The 16593-nt window shown below is 41.8% G+C and overlaps 1 pseudogene; it reads left to right on the top strand.

Moving 5' to 3' along the window:
* Positions 1 to 1075: 1075 nt before the first annotated feature.
* On the top strand, positions 1076 to 1361 carry LOC120871629 (annotated as a pseudogene).
* Positions 1362 to 16593: the final 15232 nt, after the last annotated feature.

Here is a 16593-nt window from a genome sequence, read left to right as displayed (position 1 = left end):
CGAGAGTCTTCTCCAACACCCACAGTTGAAAAGCATCAATTCTTCAGCACTCAGCTTTCTTTATAGTCCAACTCTCACATCCATGACTACTGGAAAAACCATAGCCTTGACTAAATGGACCTTTGTTGGCAAAATAATGTCTCTGCTTTTTAATATGCTGTCTAGGTTGGCCATAGCTTTTCTTCCAAGGAGCAAGCATCTTTTAATTTCATGGCTGCAGTCACCATCTGCAGTGATTTTGGAGCCCAAGAAAGTAAAGTCTGACACTGTTTCCATTGTTTCCCTATCTATTTGCCATGAAGTGATGGGACCGGATGCCATGATCTTAGTTTTCTGAATGTTGAGTTTTAAGCCAACTTTTTCACTCTCCTCTTTCACTTTCATCAAGAGTATCTTTAGTTATTCTTTGCTTTCTGCCATAAGGGTGGTTTCATCTGCATATCTGAGGTTTTTGATATTTCTCCCAGTAATCTTGATTCCAGCTTATGCTCTGCTTTAGCTATTGGTAAAAACTGCACCAAATTCTACATTTCCCAGTATTTCCTGATTTCTGTGACCTTAAAGTAGTTCTTCATAGGGTCAGAGAGTTTGTCAATTGACAGATGAATCTTACAGAAGTTATATGTTGTTGTAATATTCCTCCCCTTCTCCCCCCCCACCAAAAAAAAACAACCACCTACAGCAAAGCCTCAGGAAGTATCAGGCTGGGAGATTTGTTGAATGTGGTTCCTTGGATCTCCCCAGTTCTTCATAGGAGACAGGCCTGGTGTAGTGGCAATGGCATGCTACAGGACCATGGCTATCCTCTCAGAAAACAGGAAGCCCCAACTAGAGACCTACAAAACTTCTCATCAAGCACCCTACTCTAAAACTTGATCCTAGGGTCTTTCCTGGTGGTCCAGTTAAGAGTCTGTGCTTCCCCCTGCTGGGGACATGGGTTTGACCCTTGGTTGCGGGACTAAAATCCCACATGCTGTGCGATGCAGTCCAAATAACAAACAGAAAAACCCTCTATCCTACTTTTTATAAAGTTATAAAAAGACCTTTCTGGTGGTGATGATCTCCCAATAAGAACATGCCTCTCACAAAGGTTCTCCTTCATCCCTCTCCAAAGGAGAAGAGGAAACCCAAGAAGAAGTGCCTGGCACAGAGCCCCACTTCCTATTTCATGAATGTGAAATGCCCAGGATGGTACACAATCATCACCACCTTCAGCCGTACCCAAAGAGTAGTTTTGTGTATTGGCTGCTTTACTGTCTGCCAGCCTACAGGAGGAAAAGCTAACAGAATGATGCTCCTTCAGACCAGAAGCAGCACTAACAGTACCCTGTATCAAGATGAGTGGGAAACCATCCCTGTAAACACACTTTGGACACCCAGAAACAATTATAAGAAGAGAAAAAGCCTTCAGCAAGCTTTATCATTTGGCTAAAATAGATTCCAAGCACAGTTCTCAGTATGCCACATCACCTTTGCCCCACTGAGCAAAGGTTGCTGAATAATTACTAGATACCACATGTGTGGTTGTTTCGCAGTTACATCCTGAAGACAAGCACAAATTAAATTGCTTCAGTACTTGGGAGGGGATGAGCCCAGCAGGACTGGCCACAGCCTCCCATAGAGGTCTAGTTAACAACTGGTTGATTAGGATACACAGGACCTGTGATATTATGCTAGCATGGTCAGAAATCCTTTACCAAAGGATTGCACTGGGCTTTCTGTAGAATAATGCTATGAGCCAGAGAAGGACTTTCTGATTTCATATGTAGGATTTTCTTACGTTCACTGAAAGAGTAACTTTTCCTATCTTAACTCCTACTTTTAGAGAAGTCGATTTGGTCTGGACAGGGTACAATCTCAGGAACATTTTGCTTGCAATTTGAACTCAATTCAATCTAATTTAAGCAAAATGTGAACAAAATTAAAAGAACATTGAACATTAAAAAAAAAAAAAAAAGAATACTGAAATAACTCAGAGAGTTGAGGCATGATTCTTAGGATCTATAGCAGTTCTGATCCAACACTGTCTGCGGTTCTTCTGGATCTCATTCTGCTGCCATAAGCATATTGATTTTATTCTGTTTTACTGTAGAAAGTAGGCTCTTTCTTTGTGGTGGTTAACGAAGTTTTAGCCAGGCCTGGGCTTTCATCATGCCTGAAGGAAAAGGGGCTTCTCTTATCCATTACTAGGTTAAAAAAAATCCTGGGGCAGGACTCTAATTGGCTGGGTTTAAATCATGTTTCCAATCCTTGGATGAATTCTTGTGGCTGAAAATAAGAACCATGATTGGCTCAGACTGGTTTCAGGTCCACCCCTGAGGTTAAGGGGGTAGATTCTGTTACCCTAAAGAAGGGTGTGGGGTCGCTGTGCTCCAGGCAGCTACAGTCCAGTGTGTGCTAAGTACTGTCTGACTCTTTGTGACACGATGGACTGTAGCCTGCCAGGTTTCTTTGTCCATGGGATCCTCCAGGCAAGAACACTGGAGTGGCTTGCCACGCCCTCCTCCAGGGGACCTTCCCTACTCAGGGACCAAACCCACATGTCTTAGGTCTCTTGCACTGGCAGGCAGGTTCTTTACCACTCGTGCCACCTGGGAAGCCCGGGCACCTATACCAGTTTGTGCCATTTGCCACCATTCCGTTGTCTCCTTTACTCTAACAGAGATCCTTTAGTGGGAAAGGACTACCCATGAAGTCAACCCGGCCCAAAGAAAGAACTCCGAAAGCTTCCTCTTCATCTTGCTGTAGCTAATGTTGGCCATCAGGATGGATGGTCTTGTTGCTTGGTGAGGTACTATGGTAGGTTTTATTTCTGAAGCACAGGTAAGCTTCTGGAAATTACCTGAAGGTAAGAAAAAAAATCAAAACTTCTTGGAAAACTGTAAAGTGTTATTTCCATTGTGATCAGAGGAATATATATAGGGAGACAGCCTCACATTTAGAAAAAGCTTGTCATCTTTAACATAAATTTAGAGGGCACTATCTTTGAAAAGTATTGTTTCTACTAGAAAAGGAACATGGGGCATGTTTAATCCCACAGTTATTCACTGGGAAACTGCAAGAATGATGAGGGTGCAGAGGTTCACATTAGCTTGGCATGGAGACTTCAAATGAGTGATTGGACCTGTAGTGCAAAGCTCATCTTGGCTGCCCTTGAAGTCTCCCAATTAAAAGAGTGGATTGCCATAGCTATTGTGTCCTTGAGTTATCCAAGCGGGGTTCAAGGACAAAGGATGGGGTGAGGTAGCAGTAAGGATTTGGCTTTGAAAGACTAGAGAACTAAGCCATTCTTAGAAGTGGCAAGAGGAGACTGAAGTCCAAGCAATGGAGCAAAGTTAGGAACTAAGATATTTTCACAAGAGGACACTTACCGAGGACTTACAATGTTTCCTCTTGGGCCATGAGAATATGATAATTTGTCTTCCCATTTTTTTTCTCCTCCTGTATTATAAACCTCCCTAGTTTTCACTGGATGCTTCCCAGGTGGCACAGAGGTAAAGAATCTGCTTGCCAATGCAGGAGACACAAGAGACCCAGTTTCAATCCCAGGGTGGGGAAGATCCCCTGGAGAAGGAAATGGCAACCCACTCCGGTATTCTTGCCTGGAGAATCCCATGGACAAAGGAGCCTGGAGGGCTATGGTCTATGGGGTTGCAAAGAGTCAGACACAACTTAGCGACTGAACACGCTAGTTTTCACCAGCCATTTAATTAAGCATATGAGGCGTGCACAAGTTCTGCTTTGGTGTTATGGGGAATCAAAAAGAAGAGCCACAGAAGGAAGTGTGATCTTATATCCTTCCATGGAAACCATCGTCATTTCATGAGAAAAGGAATCCTAGATCATTCAGGTGGGAACCAGGATGAGAATCAAAGCAGAGCTGGGGGCCATGGGAAGCAGCAAGTGACTCACAGAAGCAGCTGCAGAGGGTGACTCAGGAGCAAATGCGAGGCAAACATCCTTTCTCTGAAAGAGTCTAGGGGAAGGTGACTCTGGGGTTGAGAAATGGGAATGGCGGGGGGGAGGGAAATACTGATTTTATTCTCTGTTATTACATTAATAGATCCTTTCCTCCTCTTCCGCACCTCCCACTCTCTTCCTCAACAGTTATTGAATTAATTCCTCTTCCCAAGATGGCCCAAATGCACTTTGCTTATACAAGTATTATAGAATTTGTTTTCTTATACCATGGATTTTTATTACTTATATCCGTTGTTCTCATGAGATTGCAATGGCAGAGACAATGATCTGTTCGTGAGGGAGGAAAGTATCTGAGACAGTGCTCTGCATACTGTAGGTGCTTAATAAATGCTTCTAACTTGATTTGACAGTGGTTTGCTGAGTTGATTTCCTTTTCTGCAAGAACCAATCAAGTTCAGGTCTAACCCTATCTGCACCCTTAAGGTTCCATCTTATATATAATGTTTTATCAATTTTTGCTATTTTGAAATAATATTAACTTGAATGAATCTCTTGGTTAGATTCTCAAGGAAGCAAAATCACAAATTTTTCAGGTGTCAGAAAATCAGAGGTACGCATTGTTCTTCCATGAAGGGAAAAATAACACCAGGGTGTTTGCACTTCAGCAAAATTCCTGATGGTTTTAAAATGATCTCAACTTCCCCTTAGGAAGTTAGGCTGCTTTAGGAAAAGAGTAATTGTTGGGTCAAAGGGGAGCCAGGTTTTCTAGTGATCCAAGCAGAAGGGTCAAATACTGAACAACTGATACTTTAAAAATTTCTGCTTGACAAACAGTCTGCAATTCCAGCCTTTTGTTTATGAAATTTTTTCAGTTTATTAAGATCTACCTGACATATGACACCATGGGATTTTAAGTTATAAAATGTGGTAATCTGATATGTGTATATGTAGAAAACGTACCACAATAAGGTTAACTAACACATCTATCATCTCATGTAGTTATGATTTGTGTATGTGTTAAGAATGTCTATGATCTACTGTCTCAGCAACTTTCATACACATGGTACAGTGTTATCAAATATATATAAAATACATTACATCCCCAGAAATTATTTATCTTATAACTGGAAATTTATGTATCCTTTAATAACTTTTAATTGGGGTATAGGTAGCTCAGCTGGTAAAGAATTTTCCTGCCTCCAATGCAGGGGACCCCAGTTTGATCCCTGGGTCGGGAAGATCTGCTGGAGAAGGGATAGGTCACCCATTCCAGCATTCTTGGACTTCACTGGTAGCTCAAAGGTAAAGAATCCGCCTGCAATGCAGGAGACCTGGGTTCAATCCCTGGGTTAGGAAGATTCCCTGGAGAAGGGAACGGCTACCCAACCCAGTACTCTGGCCTGGAGAATTCTATGTACAGAGGAGCCTAGCAGGCCACAGTCCATGGAGTCTCAAAGAGTCAGACACACCTCAGTTACTTTCACTTTTTCATAATTGACAAAACACTGTATTAATTTCAAGTATACAACATGATGATCTTATATTTATATTTATTGAAAAGTAATCACAAGTTTAGTTAGCATCTGTTGCCTACATGTTTACAAAATTTGTTTTCTTCTGATGAGAAGTTTTAAGATTACTCTCTTAGTAATGTTTAAGTATGCAAGGCAGTATGATCAACTACAGCCATTTTGTTAAACATTATAGCCCCATGACTTATAACTGGAAGTTTGTACCTTTTGATTCCCTTCACCTATCCCCTACCCACCTCCACCTCTAGCAACCACCAATCTGTTCTTGTATCTATGAGCTTGTTTTTTTGTTTTTCACACATAACTGAGATAGTACAGTATTTATCTTTGTCTCACTTACTTCACTTAGCACAATGTCCTCAAGGCCCATCCATGTTGTTGCAAATGGCACAATTTCATTCGTTTTATGGCTGAATAATATGCCATTGTGTGTGTGTATATACACAGACACACAATGAAATATCCATCCATCCATCAATATATACTTGTTTCCATACCTTGACGATTGTAAATAATATTGAAATGAACATGGAGATGCATGTATCTTTTTGGGTTAGTGTTTTCATTTTCTTTGGGTAGACACCCAGAAGTGGGTGGATCATCAGTTCAGTTCAGTTCAGTCACTCAGTCATGTCCGACTCTTTGCAACCCCATGAATCACAGCACACCAGGCCTCCCTGTCCATTACCAACTCCCGGATCATATGGTAGCTCTATTTTTAATAGTTTGAGGAACCTCCATAACATTCTCCATAGTGGCTGTACCAATTTACATTCCCCCAACAGTGTACAAGCATTCCCTTTTTTCCACATTCTCAAAAACAAATGTTATCTCTTGTCATTTGGATAACAGTCATTCTAACAGGTATGAGGTGATATCTCACTGTGGTTTTAATTTGCATTTCCCTGATAATTAGCAACAGTAAAATCTTTTCATGTACCTGCTGGCCACCTGTATGTATTCTTTGGGAAAATATCTGGTCAGATCATCTGTCCATTTTTTAATCTATTGAATTGTGAGTTCTTTATGTATTTTGGATATTAATCCTTTATCAGATATATGATTTGCAAATATTTTCTCCCATCCAGTAGGCTACCTTTTCATTTTGTTGATTATATTTCTTTTCTGTGCAGAAGCTCTTTAGTTTGATATAGTTCTACCTATTTAATTTTGTTTTTGTTGCCAGTACTTCTGATGTTATATCTAAAAAATCAAGCCAAAACTAGTGTGAAGGAGCTTTTCTTCTAAAAGTTTTACGGTTTCAGATCTTACATTTAAGTCTTTAATACATTTGGAGTTAATTTTTATGAATGATGTAAGGTGGAGCCCAGTTTTATTCTTTTGTGTGTAACATCCAATCTTCTCAGCACCATTTACTGAAGAGACTATTTTTTACCTATTGAGTATTTAGGCTCTCTTGTCAATATTGAGCTTCCCTGGTGGCTCAACTGATAAAGAATCTGCCTGCAATGGCAGGAGACCTGGGTTCAATCCCTGGGTTGGGAAGATTCCCTGGAGAAGGGAAAGGCTACCCACTCCAGTATCCTGGCCTGGAGAATTCCATGGACTGTATAGTCCATGGGTTGCAAAGGGCCAGACGTAACTGAATGACTTTCACATTCACTTTGGGGCTTCCCTGGTAGCTCAGCTGGTAAAGAATCCACATTCAAAGTAGGAGACCTCGGTTTGAGTTTTGAGTATTTTTGGCTCCCCTGTGAAATATTAGCTGACCATAGATGTGTGGTTTTTTGGTGGTGGGGAAGGGAGCCAAATAGCCACATTTGAAGGAATGACACTAAAGAAAGAACTGAAGGATCATGGTATATGAACCTTTTGATGTGTTGTCGAATTCAATTTTCTAGGATTTTGTTGAGAATTTTCGCACCTGTAGTCATTAGAGGTATTGGCCTGTAGTTCTCCTTTCTTGTTGTGTCTTTATCTGGCTTTGGCATCAGGGTAATGCTGGCCTTGTAAAAGAAGTTTGGGAGTGTTCCTTTCCTCTTCAGTTTTTGGGAACAGTTTCAGCTCAGTTCAGTCGCTCAGTCGTGTCCGACTCTTTGCGACCCCATGAACTGCACACAGCACGCCAGGCCTCCCTGTCCATCACCGACTCCTGGAGTTCACCCAAACCCATGTCTATCGAGTCAGTGATGCCATCCAGCCATCTCATCCTCTGTCGTCCCCTTCTCCTCCTGCCCCCAATCCCTCCCAGCATCAGAGTCTTTTCCAATGAATCAGCTCTTTGCATGAGGTGGCCAAAGTATTGGAGTTTCAGCTTTAGCATCAGTCCTTCCAATGAACACCCAGGACTGATATCCTTTAGAATGGACTGGTTGCATCTCCTTGCAGTCCAAGGGAAGCCTGAATTTAAATCTTCTTTAAACATTTGGTAGAATTCACCTGTGAAGCCATTTGGTCCTGTGCTTTTCTTCATTGGGAGGTGTTTGATTATGGATTCAATCTCCTTACTTGTCATGGGCCTGTTAAAATTTTTATATTTCTTTATCACTCACAACTGGTAGGTTACTTCTGTCATTTTGTTACTTGTTTTCTATATATAACATATAGCATTTTTGTCTTACTTATTGCATTAGTGTCTTCTTTTTTGTTTAGTGGATTTTTTTTTAATAGTGAAATGTTTAAATTACTACAGTAGGGCTATAGGCAGGCTCTGTAACTCAGTGGTACTGTGGATTGCCCAGGGTCACTGTGTAGCCCTCTGGGTTATGGGGAGTCAGATGCATGTTCAATAATGTCACCAGCGTGCTGGCTTGGCTCCCTGCTCTAATGGGGCTGTAGGCTGGGCTCTATGACTGCCCAGGTTCTCTGACCAGGCATCCTGGACTGGTGGGGACTGGAGGCTTTGCTCAGCAGTCGAGCAGGACTGCACATTTGCTTCAATGCCTGGGGTGGGCAGCATGACAGGCTCCAAGGCCAGTACAGCCCCTTGACTGGAAACCCTAATCAAATGAGCTCCCTGACCAGACACGGCTACCAGCTCTGCCCTGCAGATGGGCAGATCCACTGGCTGGAATCTCTGTTGAGGAGCCACTGCAAGCAGGAAGGTGGTTTGTCAAGATCTGAGCAGTGGCTGCTGTAAGCTCCACCCCTTCTATATCTCTATTTGATCCTCAAGGGGTCGAGCCTGCAGATTCCCTCAGTGAGCTCTGAGATCGGCTTCCTGCAATTGCTGCGGAAGCTGGATGTTCACTTTGGGCTCTCTTTACCGACTGGAAAAACCAGAGGCCAAAGGGGAATGTCTGCATGCATCACTGGGCTGACCTGGGAGAGAGGCGATGCAGTTGGTATAGCCACTTCCTCTTACTTTATAAGTGGCCCTTCCCCGACTCTGTGGTCCAGGGTGCTTCAGCCCTACCCCTGGGCTCTGGGATTCTCCCAGTGGTGTCCTGTCTATGGATAGCTGCTAGTTTGGTCTTCTTGTGAGGGGAATAAAGTTGGGAGTGACCCATGTCACTATCAGGACAGCATCACTACCTTCAATCTTCTGTAATCACTATATACTGTGGATACAACAGTCACATAAAAAAGAGAATCTCAAAAAAAATTTTTTTATTTTGCCTTGTACATCCTGAGTGATTTTATTTTCTGTTTTAAAATAAATAACTGAAGATAATTTCATTCTGGACCAAGGTTGTGATATGGGAAATGAAAATAATGGAGTGCAAAATAATACCTTCACTGTGATTGCAGCTATCAACAATATTGATACCCATGGAAGACAATATTACAGAAACAAAAGAGTTGTGTTGGGAAAGAACAAGAAAAAGAAAGAAGCTATAGTATCTGGGACAGACAAACTTGCTGTAAGAGAGACACCTGGCATCTCTTCACATCAGTCCAGCGCAGGAAGGCAGACACCTATGCTCTACGTGGCCATGCAGGGACCCAGGCCCCTTTGCCTTCTTCCCATACCATTCCCTAGGGCATTGCCCTCATTGGCTGGCTTGCAGTCATGCCTCTGTTCAGCTCAAAGAAAAGAGGTAGTGTGGAGGCATTTCTGCAGAGTTATAGGGTTCAGGCTTAGAAACAGCCCTCATCATTTCTGCTCTTGTTCCTGTGGTGAATATTGCTATATGGCTAGACCTAAATGCAAAGAAGGTTGGGAAATGCAATCAAGGAGGGCAGCCTTGTACCCTGAGCAAGGCAGAGAATGGATTTTGGTTGATAATCTTTTGCTATCGTAGTTATCAGTCAATGAGAACTGTGCTTGATGATACAAATACTGCCTCATTTAATCCACACAAGCCTCAGGCCCCCTCACTTGTAACAGTCATCAACCATGTCTTCTCATGTTGCACCTATTGTCATTAACATAATGGCATCCTAAGTGTCTATTACCTTAAAATATTTTAATGCTGTTATACAACAATTCCAACCTAATGAATCCATATTTCATTATCTCTGAAGCTCCTTTTGGCTCCAAAATATCCCTTTTTCATTTCCTACAAAAAAGAAATATCACAATACCTTATATTATCTGTATGACAATTATATGGATCATTCACTGCAGTTGAATTACAAAAGAGGAATACAGACTCTCAAGGAAATTATGAGATGAAAATAACTGAGAATGACTAATTCATGCCTTACGACTTTTATACTCTACATATTTTTATTTCATCCCCAACAATATCTAATTGTATCTACAGTACATTTGCTTTTCACATATAAAAAATTCAGTAAGTTCCTATAACAGAATGTGATTAGGGTCAGAATTCATATTTATTAAATAAGAGTATGGATTAGAATATGGATTTGGAACATCAGAGAATTCACAATGTTTATCACGTTTCCTAGCGCTTAACCTGTAAGAACACCTTCTCACATCACACACCAGCTAACCAAAGCGTAAATTTTAGAGTCATCCTTGGGTGACTGCTAAATCTGGTAATTCATCAAGTGCTGTCAATTTGACTCCTAAGCGTGTCTTTTCATTCCTTTTTCTCTACTTCTCCCTCCCGTAGCGTACCAAGATAGACTTCTACTGCTTTCTTCATGTCTGGTCCTACTTTGTTCTAATGCATTCTGCCACAGTGATATTTTCTTTTTAAAAAAATATATCCATGTGTTTATTCACTGTGCTGGGTCTTAGTTGCAGCACGTAAGATCTTCAGTCTTCATTGCGGCACACAGAGTCTTTAGTTTCAGTGTGCAAATTCTTATTAACAGTTGCAGCATGTGAGATCTAGTGCTGTGACCACAGGTTGAACCTGGGCCCCTGGCACTGGGAGCTCAGACAGAGTCTTAGCTACTAGGCCACCAGGAAAGTCTCTAGAAAGATAGTTTCTAAAACACAAACCTGATCAAGTAACTGCCTGGTGGTTCCATGGCTCCCCAGCGTCTTCAGTGAGTAGACCACATTTTGTCTGTTTGTACTGACATTCCTCCACCTCACACTCCACCTTTACAAACTCTGTGCAGCTCTCAAAATACGTTGTGTATTCTTCTGCTTTGGGGCCTTTGAATATGCTGTTCTGTCTCACCTGGTTAACTCCCAGTGTACCCTCAGGTCTAACTTTTGATAACCAGTTTAACTTTACCTTGATTGCCCAAAAAGAGTCTGTTGCCTTTTGTGCTTCCCTCGCATTCTGTGCTTAAACCTTTCAGCATTTATCAATATTTTGGGTTTCCCGTGGTTACCAGGTGACTTCTCGATCTTTCTACCTAAACTGTGCATGCCTGCTAAGTTGCTCCAGTTGTGTGTCTGACTCTTTGTGACGTTGTGGACTGTAGCCCACCAGGCTCCTCTGTCCATGGGATTCTCCAGGCAAAAATACTGGAGTGGGTTGCCATGCCTTCCTCCAGGGGATCTTCCCAACCCAGGGATCAAAGCTGAGTCTCCTGCATTGATAGGCAGGTTCTTTACCAACTGGGCACCACATGGGAAGCCCAACTAAACTGTAGGTTCCTTGAACGTAGGGGCTACATCTGATTTGTCTAATCTTCAGTGCCTGGCATCCATCTGGCACCAGATAGGCACTCAATCCTTTCTTGGAGAAAGGATGGAAGGATGAGAAGTCCAGACATCAACTCTGCCCTTCTAGAAGTGATGAGGACTGTGTGTTTACTCTGACATCAGCCTTTACTAGGTCCACTGAGTAATAAAGTGAACAGTTCAGGGCTCTCTGACTAACAGAGATGATGGGAGTAATTGCTTGCCCCCACTGCAGGAGCCCATAAATAAACTGAATGAATCATGGTTAGGTTCTGGGTATGGATGCCACGAAAATGGCCTGAGAATTCGTGGCAAGACTCTCAAAACGAAGACAAATCTCAGAGTTGGCTGCTCGAAGTGCTTTCTGGCATCCATGTTTCTGAGCACCTCACCTGGCAGAAAGACAGTCCCATAAGAGCGAACCTGACTGTGTTGGACAAGTAAACTGTGCTTCTGGGAATTTAAGCAGAGAAGCTGCCTTTCCAGGCTCCTTCGCTGAGGTTTGTAGTGGTGACTAATGAAGACATATCTGAGATGGGTGTGAGTTGAGGGTAAGGTTAGGGCCTAAATTTGGCTGCTGAATACATGGCCATTGACCTTTTCAATATCTGGCAGACTCTATTTTGAAAACAGACTCAATCTTTAAATTATGACTAGAAAAATCTTAGCCAGGCACAGGTTCCCACCCATTGCTCCACTCCCAAATAAGACAATAATGGTCTCTGTCTTTTAAAAAATTACAAACTGTGCTCTGAATAGGTAGGCTCCACATGACAGATACTTTTTTAATTGCCAGCGCCTTCACTTAGAAATAACTGTGTAAGTTAGGGAATGAGTTCTGTTGTGAATACAAAAAAATCTCTGAATACATAGAGGCTTAGACCCATTGGGGCTTTATTTTCCTCATATCATGAGCTCAGAGAGAGAAAATCCAGAGCTGGTGAAACAGCTCCAGAATGCCATTGGGACTGGTGTGGGCTGAATTATGTCTCCCCAAAGATGCTGAAGTCCTAATTTGTGACTGTGACCTTGTTTGGAAAAAGAGTCTTTGCAGATGTTGTCAAGTTGAGGTCATTAAGATGGACCCTATCCAATGTGACTGGTGCTCTTATAAGAAGGATATGTAGGTAGAGGCACAGAGGAAGATGGTCATATGAAGATGAAGGCCCAGAGGGAATTGATGCTGTCATAAGCTAAGGAACACCTGGGGCCACCAGAAGCTAAAAGAGGCAAGGAAGGATCCTCCCCTAGGGGCTATGAAGGGAGCATGGCCTCTTGAAATCTTGATTTCAGACCTCTAACTTCCAGAGCAGTGAGAGAATAAGTTTCCATTGTTTTAAGCCACTTAGTCTGAGGTTCTTTGTTATGGGAGCCCTAGGAAACCAACAGAGGGGCCCAGGCTTCTTACACTTTTCTGCTCAGCGGTGCTTGTTGCCTTGTTTTCACATGATGGCTGCTCCACACCTAATATCCTGCTCAAGTTGCAGGCAGGAAGAAAAGGCCAACGAATGAAAGACAACTGCTGGGGACGTCTACCCACTTTGAAAGAGCTTTGCTGGAAGCCTCGCCGAGCACCTTCTGCTTCCATTTTGTCCTCTCCCCCATCAACAATGGCATCTGAAAACCCAGTATTTTAGCTGGATGCAATGTTGTCTTATATTCAATCCAACTTCTTTTGGTGAGGAAGAGGGAAAATGGACATCCACTGGACAGTAGTGTTGCAAACTCTCCTTTACTAAATTAGAGGTTTATAAATAAATTGAAGATGGGGTAAAACTAAGAGATCTGAAATTAATAGACTCTCCTGTGCTTCTCTTTAAAAAATTAAAAATTACAGACTCTAAAAGCTAGAAGTGCATTTAAAGGCTGTCCAATCAAACCCCCTCATTTTATATATGAAGAAGAAGTGTCTGAGATATGTAAGCAGCATAGCCAGAGTTTACAAAGATAGTGGTAGCAGAGTCCTTGAACTTCATATGAGATTTGGCCATTACACTTGCTTTAATAATTAACACGGTCACACAGTTAGTTCATCTTTAGGAGGTAAGACCCTAATAATCTCTTTACCAGGCTAAATGCTAATATTCTACCAGGCACACACACATACACACAGACACACACACACTGACCCTAATAGCTAAGTATGCCATCGACTCATTTTGCTTTTTAGGTCTTATTTCGTTGAAGCAGAAAATTACAGGTTTTCAGCTCTAAAACCACAGGGGCAGCAACCTTGATGCTGACCAATATTTGCATAAAAAATCCAAAAACCAACAATAGTTTTCATGTGAATCAGTCTACTCAACTTTGTCTAATCCATGATTTGATTTCTAGACCAAGAAATGTAAGATGTAAATGTTCAGCTTATTTTAGACCCTGCAAAGGGTATGTATGGAGAGTGATTTAGTTATATCTTTCCAGGAAAACTATTTGTTAAAATTTGGTCATTTGGAGAACTTCACAGAAGGCCTTTTGGATTGATATACTTGGTGGCTCAGATGGTAAAGAATCTGCCTGAAATGTGGGAGACCTGGGTTCAATCCCTGAGTTGGCAAGATCACCTGGAAAAGGAGATAGCTACCCACTCCAGTATTCTTGCCTGGAGAATTCAATGGACAGTATAGTCCATGGAGTCACAAAGAGTCAGACTAGATTGAGCCACTAACACTCTACATCCTTGAACTTGGTCTCTTGAGTGTTAGAAGTTCAGACGACTTTCTGATTACTGTATAGGAAGTGCACTGCAAAGTTAATGGAGCTAGGCTGAAATGGCATGAAATTTTAAATAAAATAAAATGTTTGTCATTCAGGTAAGATAAGATATGCTCATTTCATTAATAAAAGTTACTCCCACAATATACATGGCAGTCACATGATGAAATCTAACCTGCTCACTCAGTACCAGGATATAAACCTATCAGTTAGGTTAGGAAAATAGGCCACCATCCTAAATCAGACGTTAATAGCAGTTTGCAGATTCAGTGAAACTTGCATGGAAAAACTTGCTTCAGAATGATATGTACACTAATGCTCAGGGGTACTATTCTCTGAGTCATTCCAATACTGGCTTATATTTTGCTGAATTAAGCATTGCCTCAGAATGAGCAGTCATGAGATAATCTGAGGCCAGCAGGAGATCAGAACAGGGAGACTCCAGGAGAAAATAATCAGTAGCTTGTCTTCTGTACAAGTTACTTCCTCTGCACATCTGCCAGGGCAGTTTAATAACTTTTGTTCTAGTTTTGAATAGACAACACATTTCAAAAAAAATGTGTTGTCTATTAATAACATGTATCTTTTTTGACACTGAAAGATACAAAAGAGGAAGAAGCAGGGCAGAATCCCCAGATATTCCTGTTCACAACCACCCTCTTTCTTAAGACAACTGATATCATCAATTTTAATGTGTTGTCATTAGATTGTATTGATATACTTGTATATTTATTTATGTATGTACTTGTTCTTTATTTTGCAAAGCTTCTAACACATTAGAGTCAAGAGAACAGTAAAATGAATAGTCATCCTCCATTTATGATCACTTCTTATTCCTCCACTGGATTACAGTGAAGTGAATCTCAGCCATCATATTTCATCTATAAATATTTTGCTACATATCCATCAAAATAAGAACTCTTTCTTTAAAAGCTAACTGTAATACTAATTTTGTATCCACCCCACCAATGCACAATAATTCCTTAATGCTGCTGTTGCTGCTAAGTCACTTCAGTCGTGTCTGACTCTGTGCGACCCCATAGAAGGCAGCCCACCAGGCTCCTCCATCCCTGGGATTCTCCAGGCAAGAACATTGGAGTGCGTCACCATTTCCTTCTCCAATGCATGAAAGTGAAAAGTCAAAGTGAAGTTGCTCGGTCATGTCTGACTCTTCACGACCCCATGGACTGCAGCCTACCAGGCTCCTCCGTCCATGGGAATTTCCAGGCAAGAGTACTGGAGTGGGTTGCCAGTGCCTTCTCCAATGCCTTAATAATTCCTCACAATAATTATCAAATGACTACATCAAAGAAAGCAATGTTTCCATTTCTCTATCTCATATATTTTTTCTGTTTTACAGTTGGATCCAAACAAGGTCTACACATTGCATATGATTGATATGTCTCTTAAGTATCTTTTAATCTATGGGTTCACCAGCCCTGTTTTTTCTTCTTTATTATTTATTTATTGAAGAACTTGGATTTTTCATCCTGTGGTATTGCTCACATTTTGGACTTAGCTGACTGCATCTTTCTAGAGAATCTTTTATATTTCAAAATCAAAGCAACTTATTACCTGGATTTTTCACTTCTGGATTTAAATATTCACTACTTTTTGTCTTGTCTAGATAAAAATAATTAATTGGTAACAATGAAAGGTCAAGAGAATTTGCCATTTGACACAAGATAAAATTTGGGGATTATCATTTCTTTCTTTCCTTGCTTGAAAATATATTCAGAATCCAGATACTTCTCATGATCTCCACTTCTACCACTCTGCCCCCATCCACCAACATCTCTCACTTGGACTATCTGCAATGACCTCCAAGGGCTTCCCCCTGAGTTTCTCTTTGCTCCTTCACCTTTAGAACCAGAATGATGCTAATAAAACCCAACTCAGATCACATTGGCTTTCCAGGTAGCTCACTGGTACAGAATCTGCCTGCCTGTGCAGGAGAAGCAGGAGGAAGCAGGAGACCCAGGTTCAATCCCTGGGTTGGGAAGATCCCCTGGAGGAGGAAATGATAACCTGCTCCAGTATTCTTGCCTGGAATAATCCCTGGACAGAGGAGCCTTGTAGGCTACAGTCCATGGGGTCTCAGAGAGTCAGACTTGACTGAGTGACTGCGTGTGCATGCGCACAGATCACGTTAGTCCTCTGCTCAGGACCTTCCAAGACCTCTTCCTTTACTTAGAGAAAAGCTGAAGTCCGTACAAGACCTACAAATCCTTTTATGATTGGCTGACTATGTCTCTTTTACCTTATTCACCAGCTCTACTTTCACTGTCTCATTCTGCAGCCGCCCTGGCCTCTGTTTTCCTTAAATGCATCAGCCGCCCTCCTAGCCCCCTAGTCCTTTCCTTTGCCTGTGACCCTCCTTCACCAGATACCCCTGTCTTGCCCCTTTGTGGCCTTCAACTCCTTGTTTACCTGTTACTTTCTAAGTGCAGCCCCCCTGACCACCCCATTAAA

This window comes from Oryx dammah, unplaced genomic scaffold (assembly GCF_014754425.2).
Source record: "Oryx dammah isolate SB20612 unplaced genomic scaffold, SCBI_Odam_1.1 HiC_scaffold_12, whole genome shotgun sequence".
In the NCBI taxonomy this organism is placed as follows: Eukaryota; Metazoa; Chordata; class Mammalia; order Artiodactyla; family Bovidae; genus Oryx; species Oryx dammah.
This window is presented reverse-complemented; position numbering and strand designations above follow the sequence as displayed.